At 30.6% G+C, this 21891-nt stretch overlaps 1 protein-coding gene across 2 annotated transcripts in view; it reads right to left on the reverse strand.

The window, feature by feature from the left end:
- Positions 1-21891, reverse strand: part of LOC145319612 (excitatory amino acid transporter 3-like) — a 102413-nt gene that overhangs the window by 73276 nt on the left and 7246 nt on the right. Inside the window, exon 2 of one of the 2 annotated variants that reach the window (XM_080161845.1) lies at positions 19390-19463. The gene's annotated coding sequence lies outside the window, so the exon portion shown is untranslated. Of the gene's footprint in view, positions 1-2685; positions 2745-19389; positions 19464-21891 lie in introns of those variants that run through there. The other variant, XM_080161846.1, reaches the window with a different exon arrangement.

Below are 21891 nucleotides of genomic sequence, written 5' to 3' on the forward strand. Positions count from 1 at the left end.
GATTTTAGATCCTAAATTACCTTAAAGCTTTTAATACACATTCTACCTTTTGTTAGCCTAAAACTTTTTTATATAATCTTGATCGTATATACGATTAGAACCAGTTCTTGGTCATACTGAAAAATCATGTTTAGCATCGTATTACAGACATTTTCTTACGAATATTAAGATAAAACTGTAAGATTAAAATTAGGGCCGAATCTTCATTTTAATATCCGCGGAAAGATACGATTAATAACTATTTCATTAATAAACAATTTGATCTATTTAAACTATTAAACCATTTTTACATTAAATTTAAATTTTTAAGCTATGTTTTGCCAATTTCTGGTATATTACATATTAATGGACAAAACCGTCCTGTTGTAAGTTTATACACTTTACATATTTAAATCATTAGAATTTGCCAGCTTTGCAAAATATTTTGTTTGCGTTGTAGCGTTATACACAAAATAAGGCAATCATATGAAAACTTTATATTTCTAACTAAAATAATAATCTTTATATTATTTTATATGTTGTTTTTATATAATTTATTTCGAGTTAAACATAAAACAAACTATGAGTTTATGTATTTTTAAATGTTTATAATAGATAAATTACGAATTAAGGAATATAAATCACGTACATTTGAAGTATGAGATATTATTTTTTTATTTTAATAGAAACTCAAGAAAATCATTTAGGAAATCGGAATTTAGACCCATATTATTTAAAATTGATAGAGCAGATTTTACAACAAACAATGATTGAGAGAATCAGTTTAAAATGGTCCATCTTGATAAACATTCATCTTTATTAATTTTATATAGTTTTTAGTAGAGAATCTAACCCATCATACACTTTAATACACTTTGAACAAGAAAACTTTATGTATAAATATGTTTGAAGGGTTAGTAATTAAAAAGCGGATAATTATATTATTACCGACAAACATAAGGACAGGCACAAATACATATAGAGTTGCTTCGCTTCCAAGACTTTGAATGTTAAGTCTATGATTATACATATATGATACATAGTAACAAGACTTAATGATTTCCATGTGTATGAAGGGATTAAGACAGGGATCTAAAGGGATAAGACAATGGTCATTTGATGTATGTACACCTCAAATGACTATAAACCAAATAACCCCTTCTTCAGATTACAGTTAGTGGTTGAAACGTTTGAACACTCAATTAAAAAAAAAATCAACTAATCAAAATTCAATATAAGTCCCCAAAGTTGTTAGGTCAACGAATAAAAAAACGTTATTTAAAAAATTTAGGTACTAGTACAGCTCAATGTCTGTCCACCCCCCTCCCTGGATTGAGGCCCCACATGCAAAATCTTAAATGTTTTCATAGTGGAAAAATTTACTTAAAACTTATTATAATATTTTTCTTTTTAGCCATCTGTTGTATTTTTCCAGAAATGTCCTTCTTCCTTTAAGCTGTACATTTGTTATAAGATTTCTTAAAATATAAAAAGTAAGAATAGAAACTTAGTTTAGGTCTTTTGTAGGTTTAAGCCTTTTGTAGTATTAGGTCTTTTTGTAATTTAGTTCTTTTGCAATTAAGTCTTTTGTAGCAACGGCATAAAAAGATACTAATGTACAAAAGAATGTACGAATATCATTATATTTAGCAATTTAAAACCCGATAAGGTTTATGCAGTATGGAAATATTTGTTTGTTTATGCAAGCTAGTGGTGAAGCACCTAGCTAGTATTGATTAAATAAACTTTGAAGGTATATCTTGTAAATTTTAAAAATCATCCAACAAATTTTCATTTTTTAAAAATCAAACCAAATGCAAAAATAGATATTCCAAAATCTAAATATTCAATAAATTGAATCCTTTGTGAATCAATTTAAAAATGAATATTCTAACAATAAAAAGAGCTTTAAACATTTATATTTTATTATAAAATATTGATTTTTAAAATACTAATGTAGAAAATAAAAAAAATTCCATTAAAAGTTTAAACATTTAAGCTGATAATGGCAAACTAATTCTTGAAATAACAAGCCTAAAACAACCATTATTGCAAAAGTAATAAAGGTATCCTATCCTATTATATAAAGTAGTAAGAGTTTTTTTGTCTGTCCCGAAAGATCTCGATAATCGCTAAACCGATATTGTTCTCCTTTACAGTGAAGCTTCTTATAGGTCCTGGGAAGGTTTTAAACCTTTTTTGGTGAGGGTGTCTTTACCCTCCTCCCCCCCCAAATTTTTTTTTACCCTTTTGAAACTCAAATTTTAAATGGGATGAGGTCGACTTTTCTCCCTTCTACCTTAAGTGACCCTAGAGGCCTCTAGGGGCATAGCCGCTAGTGCTTAATAATTCAGTATATTCAGAATTCAGAATAAATTAGTTGGACTATTTGAGAGATATTTTGTACCTGATAAACATAGATCAAAAGAGAGGGGACATTGGGCTGTATTACTCTAGCATTAAAAGTTTAAAAATTACGTTTGTTAATCGTTGGCTTAGCACTTTAAATTTAATTTTGGTTGGTTTGTTAAGTTGAGTGTCCAAACGTTTTAACCTTTCATTTGTGATCTAAAGAAGGGTAATTTTGTGTATTTTAATTTGTATATCCATTTATTGGTCATTGTCTTAATCTTTTAGATCCCTGAGCAATAGGCAACATATCCTAAGCTTTTAGAACACATATTGCGATAAAATGAAAAAAATTACCTTTTCAGCAACCTGTAAAATTGACCATTTTTATCTAATTAAGACATTCTTAAAGATACATTAATTGAGCAAAAATGCGACTAAATTCATAATACTAAAAAGTTACAAATATAAGATAAAAGAAAATAAAGTTATCTTTCATTAATATATCCCCACATTCTTGATATTAATCAAATGTTTAATTAGAACGAATGAAATATAATAATTAAATAATATTAATTTGTTTATGAACAAGAGAAAATTTTGACCATTAATAGTGCAGCAAGCTAACAAAAATTCTTTTCTATAAATTAATAAGTTTTGTGCATGTGTGTGTGTCATAAATATCTCTGAACGGCTGGGTCTATTATTACACAATTTGTAGGGAAGTTTTGAATTGTATAAAGGAAGGTTTTAGGCTGTTTTTTTTCGGTGGAGGGTAAGAGTTTTGCAAAGCCACAGGTATGAATAAAAAAGGTACATAAGTAAAAATGCAAATTAAGCATGAATAAAAATATAAATTTGATGAAAGTAATCAGAAAATTAAAGTATTTTTTTTCTGAAAATTTCTGCCGTCTATCTTGAATAGGAGTTGAGAAAATCATAAAAACCTAAAAATGTAGGAATCGATCTAGCCTCCCCAATTAATTGACGAATCTTAATAGAACTTGGTGAAAATTATAAAGATATGTTAACACTTAACATATTTAATAATTAAAAATTTCAGCCTTCTATCTTTTATAGGAGCCGAGAAAACCACGCTTCCCCCTTTCTGTCTCTGACGGACCGACGGACGGACTTTTCGAATTATAGAGTAGCTTTGCTACTAAACATATAAAGAACCATGATGAAAACACATAAATCGTATTGTTTTATAAAATTATCTAAGAGTAAGGAAAAGCAAAACATAGAAATTAAACTTTTTTTGCTGGCCCGGGCCTCCAGTCTCTAGGAGCATAAAAAAAGTTATGATTTAATTTTATTTACATTTCCGCGGACAAAGATCTAGAATATTTTTTTTTTATTTTAACTGTTTTTCACATTTTACTTAAAATCACTTGAATGAGTTTATGCTATGCAGATATTATGGGGAAAACATTACACAGTGACATACTAACTGTAATTGAATTCTGAATCTGAATCTGATCATCATTGGGTAGACACGCGAGGGAGATAAAGAGAGAGAGAGACAGAGAGAGAAAGGGAGGAGAATTTGAGAGAAGGGGAGAGATAGAGAGAAAGATAGACAGAAAGAGAAAGAGAAGGAGAGGAGAATTTAAGAGAAGGGAAGGGAGAGAGAGAGAGAGAAAGAAAGAGAGAGAGAGAGAGAGAGAGAGAGAGAGAGAGAGAGAGAGAGAGAGAGAGAGAGAGAGAGAGAGAGAGAGAGAGAGAGAGAAAGAGAGAGAGAGAGAGAGAGAGAAAAAGATTTCAGCTTTGTTTATTAATGAGAAAACATATTTTCATTAATCTATCCTTGCGAGGAGTACCCAAACCTAAGGAAAGAGAGGACAATATTGGGTAAATCAATCTACAACCCTTTCTTTCCCATAAATAATCCATTGGGGTATAGTCCCTTTCGTAACATCGCACCTTACGTAGCGATTCTTAGTATTTTTCACAGTAGCTTTTCTCCTATTTCTAGCCTCTGCGGGGGGCTCTAACCCTGCAGGGCCAATTACCTAACCCTGTGGGGCAATCACCTAACCCAATATAACCTAACTTAACCTAAAATAACCTATAAAAAGCCATTTTAAAAATACGACAAATCGCCCCTTATGGGGCGATGTTACGAAAGGGACTATTCCCATCCATTGTTCTATTATAACCCTGTATAAATCCTTGTAAGAAATGGACTGACAATATTATGGGTGATTGAAAATGTACAGGGAGGGAGGGGACATTGGGATGTTTATTACACTAGTCCCCAAACTTTTATAATAACGTTTTCTTATTCGTTAGCTTAACAACCTTGAGGACTTTTAATAGATTTTGTATACTTTATTCATTAAGTGTCCAAACTTTTCAACCACTAATTGTAAACTACAGAAGGCGTATTTATGTATATCATCATTGGGGATGTACATAAGTTACCCCGCCGTTGTCTTATCTTATCCCTTTAAATCCCTGATAAAATGGACTGACAATATTATGTGTGATTGAAAATGTATGTAAAATTGTAAATACATAATATTTTTCAAGAATAAAGGTTTTCTGACTTTTTTGTTTTCTTTTGTGTGTCTTGTAATATTTCATTAACCACTGAACCGATTTAGTTCTCTATTTTGGGATCAAACACACAATTACACGAGATAAGTGGAGTCAATTAAAATTGAAATGTTAGTCAGTCAGTCAGTTGACAATTGGAATAGTTATCTATTGCATCGTATTATAAACAGATTTCCGCGGATATAATAAATGTACAATTATAAGATTAAAACCAGTTTTTTAGCCTTGAGATTCAAAAGGCACGGGTTACAAAAAACAGATTTAAATCGTATGATTTTATTTGTACATTTTGATATTCTTAGAAAACTGCATATAATACGATGTTGTACATAATTTCAGTATGGCTTAGAACCGGTTCTAATCCACTGGATATTAATCGGTTTCTTAGCGATACTGGAAAGCTGTTACATGCATTTCTTAATATATTTGAATCAATAATCCCTTCTATACTTTTAAATTATAGCACAAGTGAAATTGGAAAGCTTTAAATTGTGCGGGCTTACAATCTGATATTTATATACAATGGGGAAGGCGAGTCGGTGACAGGGATCTAAAGGGATAAGACAATGGCTGATAAATTGATATACATACCCTATGATGAAACACAAATTTTTGTAGATTACAATTATGGGTTAAAACTTAATAAACTAACTCATCGAAATACAATAAAAGTGGCCAAAGTTAGATAATAAATTTTATAAAATAACTAAATCTCTCTCCCTGTCTCATTACAACAAGCATATTATATATGTACTAAGATATATAAGTTGGAAAGAATTTTAATGTTAGAGGGAGATTTCAAATCTGCATCAAATTTTAAGGATAAAATTCGTTTTTTGTATAATTCTTTATCTAAAAGCGTAAATACAATTTAAATTAATTAATTTTGACATCTGTAATTGGTGGATTGAAAATTATCTCCACTCTGATTGGAGAAATTTAAGTGTCGCAAATCATTCAATTTCCAATCCACCTATCCTATTGGTCAAAATTTATGAACTTAAATTGTATTTCCGCTTTTAAATAAAGAATTATATAAAAACTAATTTTATAAAAGAAATCTTAAAATTGGATACAGATTTCAAATCTCCCTCTAAAATTAAAATTCCTTCCAACTTATATATCCTAATGTACCCCATTAAAGGATAGACTCATGGGGGCTTACTTGTGGGATGATATGAGGAGGGTGGGGGGGGGGGGGTGTCTATAGGGTGAAAACTGTAGGGGGTGTTTTTAATGATATTTTTCAGCAGCTCATCATTGATTCAACTTATATCTGTATATTCATGTACAATTAAATGTACATTTCAGTAGTATTTGTAATATTTCAACGAGAATGGCGACATACATAAGTAGCGAAGAAGCTGGATCGACAGACAGACAGATAGACGGACAAGTAGATAGACAAACAGACAGACCTTATTTGTCATGAAATTAAACTTTTAAAAAGAAACAAACTATTGAGATTGAGTGTTTTAAAAACGTTTAGAAAAATATTTATGGACCCCAATTTGAAAGGACAGCTTTTGATATTTTACAGCATGGTAGAGTTAGTCTTTCAGTGGGGCGTCGTAGCTCAGTGGTAACGCACTGAGTTACGATGGTGAGAGTTCGAGTTCAAGTCCCCATGTGGCAACTCGAATTTCTCAGTCGCAATTCATTCACGCAACTTCCCCTTGGTTGTGTAAGAAGGGTGATAATTGGGTAGTTTGGATACTCAATAATAAAGTACATAATATCAGTGCAACCCTTACCCAAGCTCCTCTCTGGAGCGCGTCATTCATTACGGTGACTTAATTTGGGACACCTGCCATACTCGGCGAGGGTGAGGTAATAAAGAGTAGGTCCCTTGAGACAGCGGGTCAAGTACTTGTACTTGAGCGTGGACCTTGAGCTGGCCCTGGTGCTAGCATACAAAAGTGTCTCGTTCTACTCCATGACTACTTAGGTCCAAACACTAAGAAACTATGGCTACACACACACAGTCTTTCAGATGACTCTTATGACTACAGTAACCATGAAGCTTATCTATCTGTGATATTTTTAGTAGTAACAATTAGGGTTAAGACAATTAGTGGTTGAAACGTTTGGACAATTTACTTAATGAACCAACCAAATAAAATTAAATTAAAGTTTCCAAAGTTGTTAAGCCAACGAATAGGAAAACGTTATTTTAAAACTTTGATAAACAGCTTAATATCATTATCCTCTGATGATTAACCTGTATTGTTCTGTTATGTTTTCAAAAGACTCTGCTTAAACTTAGCACTGAATTACACTTTATTTTACTTTTTGTCGAAAATTCTTATTGTATTTGCTGCAACTGCTATTGACAATATTATCCTTGTTCTTTGCAACAAAAAATTCCAAAAAGCTTTTTTAATACAAGAAAATTTCTATGTTTCTCGTTTCAAAGTATTCACTTAACTCAAGAGTCAAGAAGTAAATTTTACACGCCTTCTGAGACCGACTTCAAAGTTCAACGTGTTTTCAATTTATTATTATGGCTTTTCTTTAACATAGTCATTGCTTTTCTCCCTCGCTAAATATTTCCTTTTCTTCGCCCTCTATCCCCATCTCTCTCTCTCTTACACACACTCTCTCTCTCTAACACCCTTTCGCCTTACAGTTGAGTCACACTGTACTCTTATAAAAGAAAATTTGATGTGGTGTCTCCTTCTGTAGTTTACAATAAGTGGTTGAAAAGTTTAGACGCCCAACTTAATAAATCAGCCAATCAAAATTCAATAAAGTCCCCAATGTTGTTAAGCACATGATTAAGAAACTCTATTAAAAAACTTGGAGCTAGTGAAATAAACAGCCAAATTTCACCTCCCTGGTCTAAGGTATGACAATCGTCAAAGCTTTTTCAGATGGATTGGTAAATTGGCACGCGAAGTCCACAATTTTTTTCAAACACCCCTTAATTCATTCGTACATTTTCCCTTCATTATTTTGAAAAAAATCTATTAGAAAAAGTCAAATATAATTGGAAATCAACAGTAGCGAAGCTACTCTATAATTGTTTTGGTTGAATTAAAATAATAATAGTTTGATAAACTTGTAAAAATAATTTAAAAAATTACATTTTTTACATGTTATGATCTATACTTCATCTAATACAAAATAACAAAGTATTAGAAATAGGCCTGTAGTTTTCATGTCCAGAAGCATAGTGTGTAGTTTATCTATTTGTAATGAAAGCAGTAGAATATATGTGTATGATGCTATACACACCCATTTCAAAAATATTCTTTTACAAAACTACCAAAAATGCTTTTAAAACATTGCAAACACATTTTTGAAATATACTGTCTTTAATTTAGTATCTGTTCAATTATTGATTGTTGTTGTAAATGGCGTTATTACAAAAAAAACATAAGAAAACCAAAAGCCTAAATAAGATATAACATAATTAAGGATGACAGCATCTATAAATCCTAAACTACCCTTGCCTAACCCCTGCGGGGGTCCTAACCATAAGGGGCTACTAAATAAAACCTTCAACCTACTTATCTGCTTAAGTTAGGTTAGGTCTTTGCAGTATTGGGTCTTTTGTAAGATAAGGGCTAGTGTAAGCAAAGGTCTTTTGTAGGAATATGTCTTATGTATGATTAGGTCTTATTAGAATTAGGTATTTTGTAATTTAGTTCTTTTGTAATTTAGATCTTTTGATGTTCAGGTCTTTCGTTATTTAAGTCTTTTGTTATTTAGGTCTTTTGTTATTTAGGTCTTATGTTATTTAATTCTTTTGTTATTTAGGTCTTATGTTATTTAGGCCTTTTGTTATTTAGATCTTTTGTTATTTAGGTCTTTTGTAGAACGGCACATAAATAAAATAATCCAAATTATAAAAGTTGTATGGCTTATCCCCCAAAGCCTAATAAGACTAATTCCTTTGATATTTATGTCTTTTGTTATTTAGGTCTTATGTTATTTTGGTCTTTTGTTATTTAGATTTTTTGTTACTTAGGTCTTTTGTTATTTAAGTCTTTTGTTATTTAGGTCTTTTGTTATTTAGATCTTTTGTTATTTAGGTCTTTTGTAGAACGGCATATAAATAACACAATCTAAATTTAAAAAGTTGCATGACTTATCCCCAAAAGCCTAATAAGACTAATTTCTTTGCTCTGATACTAACTCAAAAGAATATTTTAAATTTAATTTGATTTAAATTTTCACTGTTTTTCAATAAAATCTTACATGATGTACATGTGCCGGGCGTATGATCGGCACGAGCGCAGTGATCTAAAGGGATAAGACAATCGTCGATAAATTAATGTACATCTCCTATTATGATAAACAAAATAACCCCTTCTATTCATTACAATTAGTGTTTCAAACGTTTGGACACCAAAGTTAAGGAATAAACCATTCAAAATCATCAAAAGTCCCAACGTTATTAAAAAAACTTTATTTGGTATAAACTTTGGGGACTAGTGTAATAAACAGTCTAAAGTCCCATTCTGCCCTGGCACAAGCGAGCTTAGGATGCTCATGTGCCAGGACAATTATGATCAATAGTAACAAAAATGAAAATATCTAAATTTCATATTATAAACTTAGATAATTTTCATAAAAATAGATCAATGAAAACTAAACCAATAGATCAATTTTCAATTCAAGATTTGAATTCTTATATAAAAATGTACCTCTGAGCAGATAAATCTTAAATTCTTTGAATCATATGTAATGATTTAACATGCTCTGCTTTAATTGATTAGATATTAGTATGCTTTGATTTACATAATAAAATACTAGTATTTTTTTTTCTTACTTGTTTTGCATTGACATGCACTAGTTAACTTGATCCAACCTTGTTTTACAAAATCTGTTTTTGATAATAAATGTATCTATCTAGATGTATTTATATAGCAAATACTTTTACTCACTTGCGCTACTCGGTCTAATTAAATAAATCTTTTAAATATTTTTACGAAACAACATTCAAGCACCTATATTTAAGATATAGGCAATATGTAAATCAACAAGAATGTCAACTTTCATATATCGTGAAGAATGTGTGAGTAAGAATAAGATATAAATTATAATAATAATAAATAAAAATTAATAGAATGGCCTGAAACTGTCCATTACACAAGAATTGATATCAGGCGACTCTACTTTAAATTACTATACTAATGGATTTATTAATTAATACTTGGATCTTACACCATATTATCATGTACTCTAATTAAATGAAACTTGTAGCTGGCTGAAATAACGATCCACCCCCTTTACCACATCCCCTCCCAACCTACTGGATTAAGGAACTGACCACTCAATAATGTCAATGTTAGCAGCCTAAATTGACTACAATTTTTTCTCTGTCATAATATCCACGTATATTTTATATCCATTACTATAATTATTTTTACTTATCTAAATGTTCATGTATAGAAAGCATAAAATCAATATAATAATTTTTTGATTTCATAATTGAAAGACAAATTTAATGCATAGAGAAGCTTCGCGTTTAACAATTGGCATATGTTGTTGTAATGAATGAATAGCACATTCCTTATATGGAAAAGTACAAGACATATAGTACAACAACTCAAGGATCTAAAGGGATAAGACAATGGCCGATAAATCTCCAATGATGATACACAAAATTGCCCCTTCTTTAAACTTTTAGACACTCAATTTAATGAACCAACCAATCTTAATTCTCCAAAGTTGTTTAGCTAACGAAAAAGAAAACATTATTATAAACTTTAAGGACTTGTGTAATAAACAGTCCAATGTCCCCTACCTCCCTGACAACAACTACGGATTAAATTTACACAGCGGGGTTTAGCAGGAAAGGTACAAGGGCTTAGTGTATAACATTTTCTTATAAATTTTCAAGGAAACAAGCAATTATACAGTAACTATGATCGCTTAACTGATTTGGTTCTCCTTTGTAGTGAAGCTTATTTTAGGTCAAGGGAAGGTTATTATCAATTTTGTGGAGAATAACTTAACCCTCCCAAAAAGAAAAAAAACTAAAGAAAAAAAACACATCCTTTCATTTTTAAGAACCTACTCATCCTTCAGAGGCCTCTAGAGGCAAAGCTGCTATGGTATAGTTATAAATAAAACGTAGTGATATCGTACTGATAAATTTTGACACAATGACGACGTAAATATTATTAGCTGAATTTACTATTATAACAATATATCTAGTAAAAATGTACTATCAAACTTTGCATAAAAAAATACTTTCACAAGCGAAATGAAAGAATCCAGAGCATCATCCGCCCATAATGGGATGCGATACTCTAACAACCTTTGTCTAAGAAGTCTTAACTCTACAAGATAATGAGTTGCGCCTGTTTATGGGCCAATGCATCCCCCGCTACTCAAACTATTTTTTTTTCTCGCGAAACTGACATAGGAGAAGTAGCTACGTATTTAACCTACCACCTTCCCGACGAAGATCGGATGCACTACGTGTCATGCCATGGTCGCGAGTTAAGCAACAAAGATTCAAATATCTAAAACAACTTTAATCTAAATAGCTGTATGTGTATATTTGTCCGTTTTTTTGAGAATGTTACAAGCTCAATGTTTTTTTCTATGAATTTGATAACAAAAGTTAGTTTAGAATTCACACACATAATTTTTAAAAGCAAAGCTTTTCTATTATTAGGGTCAGTCCGTCCGTCCGTTCGTCTGCATCTCTGTCTGTACATCACAGTTAGCTCTTTTGGTTAATTTAGACGTGTTAAAAATGACCTATCGAATTTAAATTTTGCATAATGATTCCTATAACAGTTTGGTATGATTTAGAAAGTATAGAAACTCAAAGTCCGTACGTCTTATTAACCACTTTATCTGATTTTTAGGACAACAAGAAACAATACTTTAAGCGAATCATCTTTATTATCAAGTCCCAAAATGTAAGTATGTCACTCATCACGTGCTCATGTTCGTTTGTATACCGTTTGATTTTAGAGCTTCGATTTATGAATGTTGTCATCCTTTTTTAAAATTTGTTTTTGGAAAAGAAGTTGTATCAACTTTTTTTTTATAGCTAGCCGGTCCTTTTAGTAAGTAGTAGATGTAAAATTTTTCATAGAATTCAGATATGCAATCGGTTTTTTTGTAGACCTTTTATTTTTTAAGTAATTTAAGTTTTAAAAAAAAATTAAGTCGATTTTAAGGTACTAAAATGCAACAAAAAAAAAGAAAGAAAATGGCCATTATGAACAAAAATAGTAAGATCTTTAATTTGACACCTTGCTTTTTCAATTCTGTCAGGTAATTATTGAAAAAATCGATTTTTTTAAACCCACGAGAATAAAAACTTTGGACTCAATTTTATCATTTCACAAGTAAAAAAATATGGGTTCATATATACCTTTAGAATCAGAAAAATATTACAAATCCATTGTAAGCAAAATTGAAAAAAAAGTTTACAATATAGTATATAAACTACAATAAAAGGAATTATATGAAAATATCATATTATATTGTACAGGCAACGTCTTAACTTTTGAATTGGGTATAAAAATGGGAAGGGGGTATAGAGGGGGTAAAGAGGGGGTAAAAAAGGGAAGACGATAGTGTTGCCAGAACAAAAAATACAATTGGCCATTTTTAAATTTTTTTATTTTTTTACTTTTTTTCAATTTTGCTTACAATGGATTCGTAATATTTTTCTGATTCTAAAGGTATATATGAACCCATGTTTTTTATGTCTGTTTGAGAAAATATTTAGGTCTAAAGTTTTTATTAAACCGAGGTTAAAAAAATAGATTTTTTCAATAATTACTCAACAGAATTTTAAAAGTAAGGTGTCAAATTAAAGATCTTACTATTTTTGTTCTTACTGGCCATTTTCTTCTTTTATTTTGTTGCGTTTTAGTACCTTAAAACCGACTTAATTATTTTTTTAAAAAACTTAAATTACTTAAAAAATAAGAGGTCTACAAAAAAACCGATTGCATATCTGAATTCTATGAAAAAATTTACATCTACTACTTACTAAAAGAACCAGCTAGCTATAAAAAAAAAGTTGATACACCTTCTTTAGCTGTGATAGAATCTGTCTGCCAGTAATATAATTATTTTATTTTTTTTAGTACAAATAGCACGATGTATTTTTTTTATTTTCAAACTTTTAGACATTTTGTCGGGATACGAAAAAATATTCCCTTTAGTTTAAAAGTTGATTCATAATTTCATAATTGTGTATGCACACCAATTTATCAGCCATTGTCTTATCCCTTTAGATCCCTGGGGTATCTATAATCAAATCATATACAAGTAAAACAATGTAAATAGCAATTAAAAGAAAATCGATCTGTTTTGTAAGTGCTTAAACCATTTGTCACCTAATTACAATTATAGAGCTGCAACGCTTCAATTTAAATACATTACCATTACAGAGCATCTTTTAAAAGTTTAAGTTAAATACAACGTTTTTAACATGTCTAAAGCTATCCGTTGCAGACAAGCACACCTACTTATTGTAGTTTGGCTTAGCTCTTTTATATCACTATGTTATCTCACTGTATAAAAAAGGGTAAAAAATAACCTGTTTTTTAGCGCCCTAGTGGAAAAATCCAAATAAAAAATCACCTAACATGCGAAAGATGTTAACGTTTTGTCGCATCACTTCCCATTCTAACAATTCCCTTTCATCTTTTAACCTAAAAATAGACTAAAAATTATAAACAAATGCTGTAAAAATTTAGGAAACGTAGCAACTCTATAATCGTTACCAGAAATTCCGTAAGTCCATTTAATATACATATGCTGATTTTTTTTTATTTTTTGACAACACATTTTTGTATGTTTCAATCATCATACTTTTGGAATTCTGATTCTTATTGCAACAATGTACAATGTTATAAGCGACGCATCACTATGATCAAGTCCTTAAAATGTACTTAGACATAAATTTGGCAACAAATTTACTTACAATTTTGTATTCTTAGTCAGTTCTGACACTGTACAAGTGTTAATGTTCGTTTGTCCTTTCGTACCAGAGCGTTTCCTTCTACATTGTAATAATGACAAAGAAATGTTATTCAAAGTTAATAAATGCTATGTCAGTTGCGTGAAAGATTAAAGGTTAAAAGTAGATTTGTACTTTATAAATAAAATAATTTTCATTTCCTTTCAATTTGTAATAGAAATAGGAGAGAAGAACTATATTGTGAACCCCTTTTTCGTAAATCTGACAAAGGAACTCCTCCAGCTGACAAAAAACTTAAAAAATTTTCGAGTATATAATTTCTAGAAAGCTAACTTTATATTAAGTAATTCAACAATACGTAGCTAACTTATTAAAGGATTTGTAATATGCTTTACACTATACTAGAAAATAAATTTTAACACGATATAATTTACGTGAGAAAAGCTTTATCTTAAGAAATGCGACTATTTACAGCTGACTCTTTATATGAACAAAATAAAAAAAATATGCCCTTTCTTCTTACGCATATGTGTACAGTGTATACACAGTACAACGCTAGGTCCTGTTGAAAACGTAACGAACGTACTGTTGTATTGCTATTTGTTGTTATTTTATTTTTATATAATTTATTTTGAGGTAAACATGAAACAAACTACGAATTTAAGTATTTTAAATGTTTATAATAGATACGAATTACGAATTAAAGATTATAAATCATGTACATTTGAAGTCCGAGATAAAAAAATGATTTTATTAACTTAAATTTATAAAGGGATTTTATTAGTTTACAACGATTGCAATAGATGAAGCATATTTATTATTAATGCACAGATAAAACATTGATGTGAAACAACAATATGAAGGCAGTACTTCATGTGATGGACTTGATTCGAGTAAAAGTTGAAAGAACAGCTCTAATTAACTCTAATGAAAAAAATGAAAACTTCAGTTTAATTCAACCAATGAGATTTCATGTATGCTCCGATGCGATTCATTTATTGGCTCAATCAGACATTACCTCTCTTTCTTAGTACCTTTATTCAATTTGTACAGTTTATCTTATGTACTTAGGATTCAGTATTTCATTAAACTCATTAAACTCATAATTAATATACATTGCCAATGATGATAATGGACAAAATCACCCTTCTGTAGATTAAAATTATTGGTTAAAAAGTTTGTACCAACCAATAACAGTTAACAAGGTACCCAAAGTTATTGAGCCAATGAATTAGATAATATTAATGTATTTTTCTTGTTAATATAATCTGTGTAGTCTAATTTTGTTTATGTATAGTATACTTTAGACTTAGTTATAGAGTAGCTATGTTCTCACTAATAATAATATTCTTCTATATAATTTGCTAAATCCCCTAAAATATACAAAAAAAAGGAATCATTATTATCCTGTTTAACCCATCCTAAATCTGTAAATATTTAAATCAGTATTGTTTGGTTTGCCTATAAATAAACTTTTATGTAGAGACTCTGGGTTATTTGGGATTGAAGCGAAGCTTCTTAACAGTTTTAACATTAGTGAATCCGTCCGTTGTGTCCGCCGCTCTCGCTCTGTACGCTATATAAACTGTACAACATTTTATAAAAAAAACGTAGAATCAATGTTCAACGTTCATGTTGTAAAATAAGGTGTTAAATGTTTATGGCAGGAGTAACAATTTTCTTCTTTTTTTAGTAGCGAAGCTTATCTATAAATATGGTAGATTCGTTTGTCCGTAACGGTTAGCTGTTTTCGGTAAGTTAGACATGTTAGAATATTCCTCTTCGATTTCAAACTTTGCATGATGATTCCTATAAAATATTTATCTTATTCTTCTGATTTTATATAATGATTAATAGGACAACAAGGTACCATGTTATAAGCGAGTCATCTCTAAAATTAAATATAAAAAATGAAAGTATGTCCTTTTACTGGATCCTGTATTTACGCAATGTTGCAACTCATTTATATATAGTTTTGTTTAGACCTATATATTTATATTCTTCTTATTCATTTCTAACACTCTACAAGTGTTAATGCTCGTTTGTCCTACCGTTTTAGAGCTTCGCTTTTATGGATGTTGCCATCCTTGTTTAGCTTAAAATCAGTCCAAAACGCTTTGTCTCATATATGGCACCAATAAAATCTTCATTCAATATCGCTCAAGTTGGATTTCAGAGAGACTCAAAATTTTCTTTTTTTATGTTAAAAATTAATAAAATATCAATATTATAGGTACACAATTAAAACTTTAATTATAATATATTTATTTGAAAAAGTTGGGTTATTTTATCCTTAGCTACCCGTCAATATTTATTATATAACTCAACGAAGCTTTTATTGCTAAACTTTTAATTGTCTCGAAGTACCATGTTAGCATGATCCAACGATAATAAAATCAAATGTCAATCAATAGAAGCAGTATTTTAGTGGATTATTTAAAAAATATCATTATTGTTACTTAAATAACGTTGTCATGAATCTAACACAATTAGAGTAAAACAATAGAGGGGGAAGGGTTCAAATAAAGTCCCCACCTCGAAGACATTGTGATGACTTTAACTTGTGTCTTCGATCATCAGCCAATAGCGTCGGAAATATTAACAAAGCCAAGTTGCTACAAAAGAGCAGAGAGCAATTTGCAAGCAGACGAAAAAGGTCCCCAACACTGGATCCAGGTAGTTATCTGAATTATCGATTTTTTCTAACACCTTCCCTGACAACAAGCGGGTAGATTTAAATCCACAAAAAAATGTAATTCTATAAATCCTATTAATGTAAGAAATAATTTAGCAAGAACATGGTTAAAAACCTCTTTACCAACTTCTTGAAAACAAGATTTACAGGGGTTAAGGAATAGCTATATATATATCGCATGGACATTAAAATAAAAGATTGTAAGATTAAAGACAATTGTGTTAGCCCTGAGGGGGCCAGGCTAACAGAACTGGTTTTTATTTTACAATTTTAAGTTTTTTATTTTTATATTTGTGGTAAATTGTCTGTATATATAGATACTATACACGATTTTTTAGTATGGCTGAGAACCGGTTCAAATACACCGGATATTAATCAATTTCAAAGCCATGCTGAAAAAGTATTTTTTTTTGATAGACAGATTTCTGAATATATTTAATTTGATATAAAATTTTACCAAAAAATTAGGCTCTTACACTGATCTGATCGAGAGTTGTTATAGTATAATATTTTATGTAACTCTTTGTATGGTTTTAGAATATTATTTTATGTAACTCTTTGTATGGTTTTAGACTATTTCACAGCCCCTCACTACCCTAACCAGAATGAGTTGGACATCTGAATAAGCCAATTCTTTGTCCCTTAATATTTGACATAGCTGTAGAACTCAAGAAACTAAGTTTAATGTAATTAGTATGGCGTTGTGACATAAGGAAAAAGGATAAGAGGATGAATACTCACCCCTTTTTCATGGAAAAATACTACTTCCCCATCCCTAAATTTAGAAGCAGACGAAAATCAAAAACCGCCCGGGGCTTTTTGTAAGTCAATCATAAATAATAATGTGAATAAAAAGAAAAGCGATATTTAGCAAACAGCCGTGGGCGGTCAGAATCAGCTGAATGTTCATTATGAAAAAAATTTCCCCCTTTTTAGAAATAGAAGGATTCATCTTTCATGAACAAATTTTTTAAAATAAAAATAAAATTCTATGTAATTTTTAATTAAAACATTAAAACGAAAATATCTAATCTAATATTCTTGCCCTAAATATGGAAATAGTAAAAAGTAAAAAAATATTTTTTAAAATAATTTTTAATCCTCCCATTTGAAAAGTAGTGGAATAGCAATAAATTTTAGCGCGGCAACAGCGCTAAGTAGGCCTCTAGGCCCACTGCCTATTTTCGTCTTCTAGTTGCTTCGATTCCTCTCTTTTATTTTTTTCTCTATGCGTTGTGACAATAATTTTTTATACCAAATTAATTAAAACTAATTCCTTTTCCCTGTGATTTTGTAAGTTTTCCAATTACGACCACAAAAATCTTTCTCTCACTTGTTTCTTTGTAACGCAAAGTGTGTTCTACAAACAATAGAGTAAAATAATAGAGGGGAAAGGGGTTAAATAACTGTATGTCCAGGCCCACTGTCAATAGCATCGTAAATATTGACAAAGCCAAGAGCAGAAAGCAATTTACTGGCAGACTAAAAAGATCACAAAGGCAGAATCCAGGTAGTTGTTTGGGTTATACATAAATCTGTACTTATTATATTTATTAATATTTATTCTATAAACCGCATCTTTCCTGAATTTATAATAAGTAAAGGTTTAAGAGAGCTGCAGTTTTTAAATTAGTAGGATGCAAGTTTGATTGGTAGGATTTAATCATATATGGCTAAACATAAAAAAATCTTTGTTTATAATTCATTTATTAGTAGAACATATTATATTGGCCGATTTTCCATCTAGGGTAATAAATCTATTATTTTTTAGCGTTTTTATAGGATGGACTCTTTTATTCCTGTTTGTGTTCTATTCTTGAGCACAAATATCTTACAATAGACATAATGTATCTAGAAGTTCCATGACTACAAAATTCGCTAAAAGTAAAAAAAGTAAAGAAATTCTCCTTTGTTTTTCTTCACCATATAAGACCCATTCAAGTTTTTCAAGCGACGAAATTTTTCGACGATATGATTTCTAGACAGCTAACTTTATTCAAGTATTCATACTTAATTTATTATATGTTTTGTCAGGTACTTCATACTGTACTTTTCATAGCTGACTCTTAAAATAAAAGGAAATTATGGTCTTTTCTACCAAAATCTGTACACAATTTGAACCAATTCCATGGCCGGGTTGTACCTTCGTTGTTATCTTATTGGCTGATTTGGAGAATGTGTCTCTAGATTATCTCTAATTATCTTACACAATCTCAATTGATAACATTTTTCCAAGAATCTTGTAATGTCAGGGATAAGACAATGCACGATAGATTTAGAATATCGGTTAAAAAGTATGTATAGTGCTTCAAATTAGGGTTGGGCCGGATACTTTTTTGGCCGGATACCGGATACCGGATATCCGGCTGATTTATAATGCCGGGTATCCGGTTCCGGCCGGATATCTGGCCAACGTTCGATATCCGGCAATTTACCGGATATCCGGCCGGATAACCGGATATCTGGCGTCAAAAATCAGCAGCATATCATGTAACCGGATAGTTTTAATATCCGGTATCCGGCCGGATAACCGGCCAGACCGGATATCCGGCCCAACCCTACTTCAAATAAGTTGTCTAAAAGTACCCAAAGTTTGAAACCAACAAATGAATCAAAGATATACTAATTTTCATATGATACCAATTAATTGCCCCTCCCTCTCTTAGAAATTTGGACAAATATGAAATGAGCCAGCCTAAAAGTTTCTTTAAGAAGTTTATCATTTTATTTGCAAAAAGCAAAAATGTAGTTGCAATTTAAACCATTTTAGGTGTCAAAAATACTGAAAAAACATATTCAAATATTAGTATCAGGTTTAATATCTAAAACTATTTAACATTGATTTCTCTGCAGCTAAAACGCAGCTGCCGATCCCTGGCAAAATCATAAAATTTACCTAAAATTGCGGTCTGAGATATTTTAGAATAGTTTGTCTCCATTGATGAATAAGCCATGGTGGAAGGAAATCACCTGAAATTTAAACATTTTTAAGATTATCATATTTAATTCTAAAATTGTTTAATAAAATGGAGTTTTTGATAAAATTACAAATTAAAAAAATGCAACTTTTTTATTCTATTTCATACCAATAATTTTTTGAAGGGTATAAAATAGATTATTCTGAGGGGAAAGTAAAGAGAAACTCGAGCTTATATATTTCACTTGATCTTTACAACAGGTGTGTCAAATTTTAAATTCCATTCCCATAGGAAATCTTTGCTTATTATTTGGAAAAAGTATATGAAACTTGCGGCTACGCCCCTAAAGGTCTATAGCCATCCTGTAAATTAAAACCATATCGGTTTAACGGATTGCGATATCCTTCGGTACAAACAGGCTGACAATTGTTACCTTAGGGGCACTTTAGAATTGGGGGAAGAAGGGGGGGGGGGTTAAATTCTATAACCCAATTTCTTATTTTAGATTTTAAAAGAAAAAGTAAAAATAGAAATTTTCTGGTAGGGGAATTTTTTTTTTAGTTAAAAAAGATTAAATAAAAAAAAATTTATTTAGGGGGGGAGGGGATTTTTTTCTTGGGTCGATTTCTCTTGGGAGGGTGATGGTACTCTTTTCCAAAAAGTTATAAACCTTACCAGTACCTGTATCGGTATCCTGTAAGAGAAAACCATATCGGTTAAGCGGTTAGTGAGATCCTTTGGTACAAACAGACTGACAAATTGACATCATGTTACTTAATTTATGTAATTCTTTAAAGAAAATAGGTTTGAAGTGTTTGTTGGTAATTTTAAATATTCCCCATCAATAGAAATGACAAATAAGCATAAGCGCAGCGTAGCTACTATATAATCTAGGTCTGTATGTTCGTCCATCTGTCCCGTGGAAATTCCTTCTTTAAAAACAATCTAAAAAATTTATCAAATCGTCTGTTTAAAACTTAATGATGTTTCGTAGATGTTAAATACAAATGTTTTGTTTACAATTTGAATTGTTGTTTTTACTTTTCATCTATCATGTATATTTTCAAATTATTAATTAAAATTATCATTTTTTACAATTTGCTAATTGTTGTTGAATTGTTTGTGTATATCAGGGACAAGAAACCAGAAATCTGACAAACAATTAGCAGTGATTATTTCCCAACAACCCCCTCCTTAACCACTTCCATTTAGTTTCCGAACAAAATAAGTTTCACGTCAACATTACGCCACAAAATTATCTAAATTTTCAGCAATTTCTTAGGGAAATAATTTGCTGAATCACGGCCTCTGTATGTATATAGTTTTTCTTGTTAAATTTGAAGTGAATGCATTTCAGCAAAAAAAATAAATGTTTTCAAAACTTTAATATGTTGATCTACATTGGTTTAATAGTAATATATACAACTATTATGGACGAGGGTACCACCCCCTCTTAAGAGAAATCGCCCTAAAAAATTCAATCCCCAAATTTTTTTTTACTCTTTCTTTTTAAACTGCAATCGAAAGTGGGGTTCGATTTCCTCCCCCCACCCCTCTACCCTCAAGGGCACCTAGAGGCCTCTAGTGACATAGCAGCTAGTAAATTATATAGTCACAGTTTTGTGTGCACATTGCACTTGTTATTCATCGTTTCCTGTACAATTGACAAATAAGCAGATTAAGCAATAATATGCAAATAAACAGGAGCGGAGCTGCTCTACAACTATGCTTAGATGGCATGTAAGTCCAAAAGCTGGTTATCAAGTTTTCAGAAAGAGAAAAAATGTAAAGTTTTCTTTCATTCTATTTGAAAATTGAATTAATTGAAATTTTTTTTTGGAGGGGAATTTTTTTTTTGGGGTGCGGGGGTTGGTTGCCCCCCACCCATTTTAAATTTTTGAACCATGAGCTGGGAGGTTTGGGTAATATGCAGTGTGTTTTTTTTATGACAACTTTTTTGAAAGCAATTTTACCCCACTTATAGTTATCAGAATTTAATGGTTAACGGCTTATTTTCTTCGTTTTTTATAACCATTTTTAAAACATCAAAAAAATATTTCAGTTTTTATTTAAAAAGTACAGTAAAATCAAAAATTCAAAACTTAGGTGTCAACATCTAGAAAAGGTTTTAGCGCATTTTTCTTAAGCTTAAATCTTCTGCCCTTTGCAAGAAAGAATTAAAATTTCAGTAGTCCACTTTGGGGGGCCAGTACTCCCTCCCTAGTTGAGATATGGCCTTTAATATGTTCTAGTACATGTCCCGAAAAGTATCTGTATCAATTTTTAACTCTGTATCTCAACTTTGAAGCGTTTTGCAGCCATTCTTGCAAAGGGTAGAAGATTTGAGCATGAGAAAAATGCGCTAAAACCATTTTTAGGTGTTGACACCTAGGTTTTGAATTTTTTATTTTACTCTACTTTTTTAATAAAAACTGAAATAATGTTTTGATGTTTTATAAATGGTTATAAAAAACGAAGAA

The sequence above is a fragment of the Acartia tonsa genome, chromosome 5 (genome assembly GCF_053477335.1).
Source record: "Acartia tonsa isolate MP-2025a chromosome 5, ASM5347733v1, whole genome shotgun sequence".
Classification (NCBI taxonomy): domain Eukaryota; kingdom Metazoa; phylum Arthropoda; class Copepoda; order Calanoida; family Acartiidae; genus Acartia; species Acartia tonsa.